The sequence below is a fragment of the Amphiura filiformis genome, chromosome 8, assembly GCF_039555335.1.
Source record: "Amphiura filiformis chromosome 8, Afil_fr2py, whole genome shotgun sequence".
Lineage (NCBI taxonomy): Eukaryota > Metazoa > Echinodermata > Ophiuroidea > Amphilepidida > Amphiuridae > Amphiura > Amphiura filiformis.
Window position 1 is genome coordinate 29,117,886 of NC_092635.1, and position 9,555 is coordinate 29,127,440.

General features: G+C 37.4%; 1 protein-coding gene and 1 non-coding gene across 2 annotated transcripts in view; one reads left to right on the plus strand and one right to left on the minus strand.

The window, feature by feature from the left end:
• LOC140158915 (snurportin-1-like) overlaps positions 1 to 8,256 on the minus strand; it is a 30,030-nt gene extending 21,774 nt beyond the window's left edge. Inside the window, exon 1 of the mRNA XM_072182183.1 lies at positions 8,157 to 8,256. The gene's annotated coding sequence lies outside the window, so the exon portion shown is untranslated. The remainder of the gene's footprint in view (positions 1 to 8,156) is intronic.
• A 236-nt stretch (positions 8,257 to 8,492) lies between these two features.
• Trnat-agu (transfer RNA threonine (anticodon AGU)) lies at positions 8,493 to 8,566 on the plus strand. The gene has a single exon. It is a non-coding gene; the product is annotated as a tRNA-Thr (tRNA).
• The last annotated feature ends 989 nt before the right edge of the window (positions 8,567 to 9,555 follow it).

The following is a 9,555-nucleotide window of genomic DNA, read 5'->3' on the forward strand; positions in this document are numbered from 1 at the left end:
TTACATATTTATTTACAAGCATGACAAGTAGAGGGTAACAATATATACACAATTATTCTTATAAAAATATAAATTGTAATATCAAATATAGAATTTTGTTTTTTACTGTTAGAAAAATATAATGTATACATGTTGAATGGTTCACCTCAAGTTTGGTAGTGATATACATGTAGGCGCATATTTTGCTTGAAGTATTGAATCGCATGTAAAGCTAATCGCAGCAGAGCACACACATATGCATACAAGGGCAGCTCATTGGTTTGTTGGCACGCTTAAAGGTAACCCAGTACCACAGAATAGTGTAACATCTGTTAAAACCTTCATTCCTCTTTTGCAAGAGATACTCTCATAGATGGATGAACAAGAACAAGATGTTCCTCCATTGTTTTTTTCAGGTGGTAAAGTTCTGGTTCCATCCCTTGAACATTCCGTACACCTGCCATCCTCCTTGCCAGTGTGTTGAAGATGTTATGCAATTGTTCCCCACCCTGTTCTGATAATATTCCCAACCCCATCCCTACCCTCCTGATAAATGGCACCACATGTTTGGCCAAATAATGAAACTTCGGCGTAAGTTTCCTCCATTTTTGTAAATACAACGTCACCAGAAGGTTGATGTCAGTCTCTGTGGAAATAGATAATATATAGTCAAATGATAAAAATAAATAAAATACAAGCAATAATAAGATGGATATTGTCATGCAGCAATTTTGAATATTGATGGGCGAGTTTTCTGTGGAGACCAATGCACCTACCGGTAATTTGGGCAAAAGTGAAAGAGAAAAGAGAAATTGGCCCGCGACGGAAATTACAACGTACGGTAGTATACATTGTAGGCCCTACTGATGGGTTTCAAAAACCAACAAAAATTAGGTTTAGAAAAAAGTCAGCATCCAAAAGTCTGTATGGCACATCCCTTAAACATTTTTTGAAGATCCCCTTAAAATTACTTTATGATTTCAAATTTTTACCTTTTGAGTGTGTCTTTTTATTGTGCTTTTTTGTCATATGATGTGCTTGAAGTACCGGTACCAAATATCATTCCCTTGGATTGGGACAAATACTTACCAAGCTCGTCTATTTCTTCTGAACTTAGATTGTTGGTCGAGGTGTACGTTTGATAGCATTTACTGAATTGTTGGAAGAGAACCATATATTTCATCTGAATAGCCACAGAGTCATCTTGCAAAGATGGGCATAATCTAGTTGTAACATCAACTATAGATTGGAGAAGCACTGTGTAGTTTTCTTCCTATGAAATCAGAAGGTAAAATTATTATAAAAAGGATAAATCAGATTGAACACTTCATGTATTACATACGTACATGCAAATATTGACATTCTGTATTCATGTTGGTTGCATAGATTTTCTACTATTTTGGCTGCTTTCTTGATGGTTAATAGCCTAGTAATAATAAGGCCAAGTTAAAAAAATCATTAGCTTCTCATGCCCGCCCGCATCATACCGAAATGGAAGTCTTCTCAAAAAAAAAAAAAAAATCTATCGTCTTTTGGGAAAAAATGGTGTTTTGGAAAAGGAAAAAAAGGTGCCCTCATCCTCCTGTGTGAAAAAAGATGAGAAACTAATGTTTTTTTTTACTTGTTGTCCTAATGAATTAGACTATGAACCTCTCACCTTGAGACACTTGTCCACGTGGTTCCCTATAAAGGTCCTGCTGTGGTAGGCCTGCCTTGGGACTTTAAAACTTTTAACGAGTTTTCCATCTCTGTGACTAGAGGATTCGCTGACTCTGGTAGCTTGTATTGGTTCCTCAAATCAGACGCTTGTTGGTCCTGAAGGTAAATTGTTAATACTCTAGTTAGTTATGGTACAACCAGGAAAGTTGGACTTTAAGAATTTACCAAATTTATACTGTCAAATTCTATTTTCTTGTGAAACTTGGTATAGTGATGATAACTGCCAATGAGTCCACTTTCTGATCCTTTAAATACACCCCTCCTAACCAAAAATTCATGCATTTCATTTCCCATACATTTTCCTGATTACATTGTATACATCTTAGTATCTTACCAAATGGTTAGCTTGTTCATGGAGCAGATTTATGGTCTCCATTTGGTCTGATGAGGGCTCACATGGGCCAAACAAGGATTGAGTAAGGCACTCAAATTCAATATCAGTTGCTTCGTTTCGAATTGCACGAGCATCTTTTGGAGACTTCTGACTCTCTCGTTGATGGTTTGTCTCTGTTGTACATATGTGGTGAAGCTGTCATCAGCATTTGCTGGCTATAAAATTCAAAAAGAAATTACAGCATTACAAAATTAATAGAACTTTGATTTTAGTTACAGACATCCTGGAGTATGTACAGATGCATTTTATTACCTTCTCCAGTTCATCAGCAATCACCTCACCAAGTCTCTGCACATCCTCTACTAACTCGTTGTAGAATTTATTGTATAATCCTAAATTAATATGGAGAACTGGTGGGCACACCTGAAAGAAAAGAATAAGGATTAGGAGTTTATAGTGGAGAGGAGGGGGTAGTATGGGGTTGGAATTTTTTGGCAAGCCAAACTGGGAGGAGGGGGGCCCGGGGTGGGGGTCGGGAAAGCAATTTTTGGCACATATTTATGGGGAACATTTTAAATATTCATGCTATTGGCATAGGAAAAACATTCAAAGATGCAAACTTTAATGCTCGCTATACTTGCATTATATTTAGTTTGGAAGTTAAACCCTCTGGTGCTCTTAACTCTAAGGATCAAGCAGAACATACCGTACTTACCATACAGCTAGCTATAGATACAATAATATAATAATAATATGCATGATTTGTTAACAACTTCAAGTGTTTTTTGGTCCGTTTCCTGGTAGACACTAGAACCAACTATAATTTTATACTTACTTGGTCTAAGGGAATGTCAAAAAACGGTTGGTGCGACACACTGTGGTTGATCTTTTGGCAGTCCTGGTGTAATTAGCTGCTTCTACCTTTTCATGGTCCTGTTTGATGTTGGTCAGAGTTCTGGGTGGAAAATCTCCGGTGTTGTTGATATCCCCCTTTGTAACATGACATGCTATACATGGGTATGTAGCTATGTAAATTAGAGATAAAATATTTTGCTATTATTAGATTGATGTTAAGTTTTTTCATACAACATACAGACACACAATAAACATTTTGATCTTTAGTTGACACTGACAGTCAACTTGACACATACCTGAAGCTCCTTGCAGTCCCAGTAGTTTTGAATCCATGGCAAAATCTCCACACAACCACACATGGATTGGTATTCCTCTGTAATTTAAATGTATAAAATAGAGGGCAATATATGAGAGTTTATAATACAAAATCAAACAATCAAAACAACAAAAACAAAATGTCAAATTGTTCGCTTTTACTTCTAAGAATTAATGTTTTAATACTTACTGCCAATTTGCTGTCAGTAAGCTGTTAATTTGAGCAATGTACGGTCTAGGGCAAGATGCAGATTTAACACATTTTAAATCAGCCTCATATGCATAAAATACAATGGAGTTGTATCGAATTCGGGCAGTGAGCGACATTGAGGATTTGGTAGTACACTTTTGTAGATCCGCCACCTTTGTCTCCTCCTATTTTAATCCAGATCTGTTCCTTGGATTCTAACATGTCATATCTGTACACAGGTAAACAGGGAAATATAAAAATATTTTCATTCATGATTCATGAATTTGTTGGCAATTAGTTGGATTATAGGTGCAATTCTTAAAAACTCACAGTGGGAGTAAAAATCAATTCAGCAATGTTTTGTATGACAACATAACTGTAGGTTACGTATAATATGTAAAACATTCACAGTGGGGGGTACATGCCGTACCAACCCCTTGTACTATAATCCAAAAAAAGAGGGAAATGTTTGACAAATTTATAGCGGCAATTTTTGAATTCAAACAATCCTACTCCACGAAGGATAACCTCCTTGGGCTCTCCCCATAATTGTGTCGTATAATTGTGGTGAGCCAGCAGGAATTTTTCATGAACCCCCCCCCTCCACCTGTTGTACCTGTTTCTAGATCTGCCCATGGCATTCATCCCAGCTCAGGTCATATCAGATCTTGGAAATCTGTGACCCAATTAAGACAATTTGAGTGTATTTTTGGAGAATTTAATGTGTACACATACTTATCCAGCAGGGTAAACATACTTATCCAGGTCATCTAGTGTTTGCATGATATGATCGTGGACATTTGGTACATAAACGATTGGTGCCAATTTGGTGACATACTCATCCTCTTCTTTAAAAAAAAGGCAGCATCTCTGCTTCCAGTGTGTTGATGGATCCAAGAATTGCAGCTCTTTGTTTCCTGGTTACAGATTCCGCAGCCATGACAATATTGTACTGCTTCAGCCATCTGTGGGAAAAGTACTCGTAGTAATTGTTTTTAAACATGATACAAAAAAAATATGTGACCTAAAGATGCAAAATGAGTAAAATGTTCCTTATAAATCTAAAGTTTGTACAAATATTGGAAAATGGACTTTTCACAACATCGATATTGTCCTCATTTTGGTGACACATTGTTCTTGATGTACAAAGTATGCAAAACCATGACATTTACCGGTAGCTCAATACATACCCTTTCATTAGTCTCATTTGGGCCCATGACCATCCCAGTCTCACTTTCATTAACAGTTCTTGGCCAGTGGGTACCCTGATTTTGAGAAGGTTTTGTTTGTGAAGAAATTCTTCAAGGTCAGCAGTAGATTTCAACCTAAGAACAGCAGCCAGTTGTAGGTCCACAGAATCTTTGCTTTCTTCCGAGCAACTGATGGTTTCTACTGTTTTCTGTATTATTTCACTTCTTCTGTTTATGGTTCTTCGTGATGCAGTGTTGCTTGGTATGCGCGGCTTTGAAATTTTTGAAAAAACCAATTTCTGTAGTATTAGAATAAGAAACAAAACAAATACAAAAAACGGGAAGCTGAAATGGACGATTCACAACATTTGATAAAATGCTACGGGGCCTATAGTTTACTTGATATTTATTGATGCTTTTAAAAACAGGGCTGTACATGTACATGTACATAATATTTGACACCATCAGTCAACCTGGTTAAATGGTGTTACATATTTGCTCAAGGTTCACTTCTATCAGATTGTGTCTTCACAAGAGTTAATTAATGTAATTGTACTAGATAAAGGGTGAAGAAGTTCAAGTACCCGGCACGTACTTAAAAAGTCTTTTACATTTAGAAACTATCTTTGACTTTCTGTGTAGGCCTACTCACCTGCCCACCAGTTGGAAGTTCAACAATTGGTGAGTGAGGATCACACATGGATAGAAGCACTTTCATAATTACAGTTGCAACTTGTTGCAGTTTCAGGCTTAGTGGTGACTTAATAACTGTTCCTAGAATTGTGTTACATGCCTGGTCCACAGCTATTTTGTCATCTTCCTCTTTTCTTCTTTCATCTTCTTCTTTCTTTCTTTCTGCTTTTGTTGCTGCTGCTACCTTGCCTGGTTTATGTGTTTTTCTCCCCAGCGTGCTTTCCATAAGGCTGCATGCTTTACATATATCACCAAAAAAAAAAAAAAGCAATCAATAAAATTGGCATCAGTAATTATGTTGATATGACAATGCAAAAAGTGATGCAAAACAAACTGGTGAACATCATTAAAGATACAGTTCTATATTTGACTTAGTGCCTAGGGTGTCCGGTGCTTATTAAGTGGATCACTGGGGTACCGTACTTAATTATAACTTATAAGGCCTAAAAAAATTTACCAAAAAAAAAGGAAATAAAAGGGCTTTATCAAATGCAAATTACAGAGCCCCTCTTTTAAAGTTTTAAAAAATCACTTTATGTTATGCCAATCAAACAATTTTTTTTTAATGTTTACAGTGTAAATCATCATAATCCTAAACCGGGATTTATTACCAGGTGCATTGAAAAGGGGCACCGGGGCAGGGGGTGCTTAGACAGTTGTCACATGTAAATCCACGAGGCCCTTTAGGGCATGGTGCTAATAAAATTATTATTTAGGTTTTGTTTTGGTACCTTCTCCATGTTCATTCCAGACTATCACTGTTTTTCTCGGATCTTTTCCAAGTGCGCTTGCAGCAATGCAACTAAGACATACATAAACTGGATGGATGAGTTTCTCATCGTCATTGACGTTAATCCCATATGCCCTAGCCAACCGGTCTGCGTGCTTTAATTTGTCATAGTTGTGTGTTGCCTGCTGCCGCCATTTCTTACGTCTAGCTCCGCAGACTCGACATAGGCTTAGCAGAGCATTTGAATGCTGATCCATTGTAGAATTCTAAAAACAAAAGGAAAAGGTACATGTAAGGTGATAAAAAAAAACCAAGCAAGTCCTATGGGCCAGACCGACTCAGATTGTGCGCTTATTGGCTCACAACTTTTGGAAAAATTTAGATATTTTCGTAAATGATAATGTTTACTTCCAAGTTCTAGCAAAAGGGTATTCTTGACTCTTGAGTATACAAAGGGTTTATGTGCAAGCCTTGAAATAAGCAAACTGGAGCCAGGAGCAATTTGTTTTTGAACATTGCTCCTGGTTCACTGGGATTTTACAAGAACCAGGAGCAATTTCTAAAGAAACGGGAACAATTTTGAAATAGTAAATCCTTTTCTGCATACAATACAGCACTGATGCATCAAGTGCAAAATTAGAACCAGGAGCAATTTGTTTCAGAAAATTGCTCCTGGTTCATGCCCGGGGTTTATGTTTTAAACAATTTAACAAGGACCAGGAGCAATTGGTGGCTTTACGAGCAAATTTGCTCCCGGCCGCACCCACTTATTTCAAGGCTTGTTTATGTGGTAGCGCCACTGGAAGAGAGTTTTAGGGAAATACACCCTGCATGCGCATATTTTGGGGAGCTTTGGGGCACCAGCCCCGGGATCAAAGCAGGGGCGGCCAAAGCGAAGGGGCGGGAAGAAGAAGGGCGGCAAAAAGAGGGCGGTGGAAGAAGGGCGGCAAAAAGAATTAGTAAAGAAAAAAGGCGAAAATGTGAAAAAAATTGTACCATACATCAAAATCAAAACGTGTTGCTTTTGGGGTGGTAGCGTTTATCCTTTTTTTTTTTTTTGCTCTTCACTTTTCAAACGACCGTAAAAAAAATTGGGGCAACCTTTCCGGGCAAAGAAGGGCGGCAAAATTGGATTTTCTTCATCGCCCCGGGGAAGGGGCGGCCACGGTACGCCACTGCCCTGGTTATACAACATCAGATCTGAGCATAGACTCATTATCTACAGTGTAGTGTAGGCCTACAATCATGACAGTGTTTTATAGGCCTTCACCAGTGAGACCGAGAATGATCGAAATTAAATTGGTAAAAAATCTGTTTCTTGGATTTTATACAGAAATATTCTGTCATAAAACACAGAAATGATGGGCTCAAATACTAGATGTACATTGTTACTTTCACCAAATTCAGTGCTTGTATTTCATTGCTGTGGACTTTTCATGCCCATTTACGATTGACTGTTGAATTCGGAAACTTGTACATTATTTCAATGTGTACCGGTATAGCGTCGATCTAAGATTTGTCATTACTGATTATAAAAATTACAAAATTTATACGGGAAAACTGAATTCATAATTTGTAAAAATAAGCTTTATACTTACTTATTCTGCCTATCGTATGTTAAGGTTTCCGCTGAAAACGTAAAAATTTGACCGGATTCGATCGCAACTTTTCGATTTCGATCCTATACATTCACTACTGAGAGCGAAATAGGCGCAAAATACAATCGTAACTTTTGCAAAAAAAAAACATGCCTCAGATAAACCAAATACATTATATGATAGTTTAATATCTCTAATATTGTGCTTTATGTTTCATTTATTATAAATGTGTGATTTTAGTGCCTTTTGCAGTATTATTGTTTGGTTCTTTATTGATCTTATGGGGGTCGCCATCTTGTTTACTTTGTTCACGCCCTCTCGCGGCGTGTTCAGTGCAGCTGAAAATCAGAAGTGAGACGAAAACTAAGTGCCCACTTTTACATACGCACGAACAGCGGTGGGTTGCCAAATTCTGCACTTTCAACATTTTCATCACGTTCAAATCGTTTTTGGTAATTTTCATTTCACAAATTTGAAGACAAAGATATCTGCTACCTAGCTCATGAGCTACGAACACCACGGTAGAACCCGATATAGAATCCCAAATACTTACAAAACTGTAAAGTGTGAAAAAAGTTTACGAACTCAAATCATCGCTAGATTTCATCTCGCTGTAAGTTTCCATGAAATGCCTTTCCTCCCATAATTGGAGCACCTTCCGAACTAATTAATTGATCTGCGCACGCGCAAACGTGTAAAATCAACCGTTTATTGTTTTTCACGTTTATAATTTATCTAGGAACAATATAAGCATGGATAATAGTATTTGATATATGATTGCAATGTCCTATGAAGGAATTAATTACTCTGAAATCAGTATTTTTCGTCAATTCTTCCATAACTATTATAGTAGCAATATATATTGTGTTTTTGCCACTTCTCCACAACCGGCGCCGTGGCTTAGTTGGTTAAAGCGCCTGTCTAGTAAACAGGAGATCCCCGGTTCAAATCCGGGCGGTGCCTTTTTGTTTCTCTCTCCTTTTTTTTAATGTTCTTTTTTCTCTTCACATTGTTTTCATTACAAATATTCTCATTTAGCATCAATTCAAGTTTCTTTTTTTTAACTTTTTTTTCCTGTATTTCATTTTCATAAAATACCGTAGTGACTTTCTGATAAATTATTAAATTCAGGGCCAACTTAACAAAAGTGAAAAGTAGTGTTAACCCCGGGGTGTTAACCCTTAGCTACCCTTTTTGGTACTAAAAACCATTTTCTTTAGCCAAGAAAATGGTTCTTTATAGAACCTTAAGCTTGAAGAACCTTTAAGGGACCATTCAAGCTTATTCAGACCCTTTTAGGCCTATGTTAAAACATACTTGAGAGAGGGTTAAGTTTAGAAAAAAAAATGTTCTTTAGCCAAGAAAATGATTTTTAGGGACCGTTCATAAATACTTTGGTGGGGGGGACTGGGCAAAGTGTGGGGGACACAAAAGTTTTGAGTTGCACAAAGGGGGACCAAAAGTTTTGATTACTAAAGGAGGGGGTCAAAAAGTTTTAAACAAGAAAATACCAAAAGAACAAGAGCATACAAATTTTTTGCGCGCTACGCGTGCATATGTACCAATAAAGCCTCTTTTTACCCCGATTATGGCAAAAAATAGTGTAAAATACATATTTTGCTCATTACCGATATCCCATAAAAGCCTTTTTGGAATATCAAAGACTTTACATGTATTCTACAGTCGCTACAAAAAAGGGTATATGTATGTATCCCACTGATAATACCGGGTCAACATGATGCAACCATTTTTTTTTTGTCTTTGCCACGAAATTTATATTTTGCCCCCCTGACCAAGAAAGCTGGCTACGCCCCCTGATAAACAAGTCTTAACGTATTAAAAATCTTGAGTATGTGCCCGGATGTTGCTCTCAATTTTCAGTGGCATAAAGACGGGCGGGGCAGGTGGGGGCATGTGCCCTGGGAGCCACTCTTAGGGGGCGCTGAATTGGC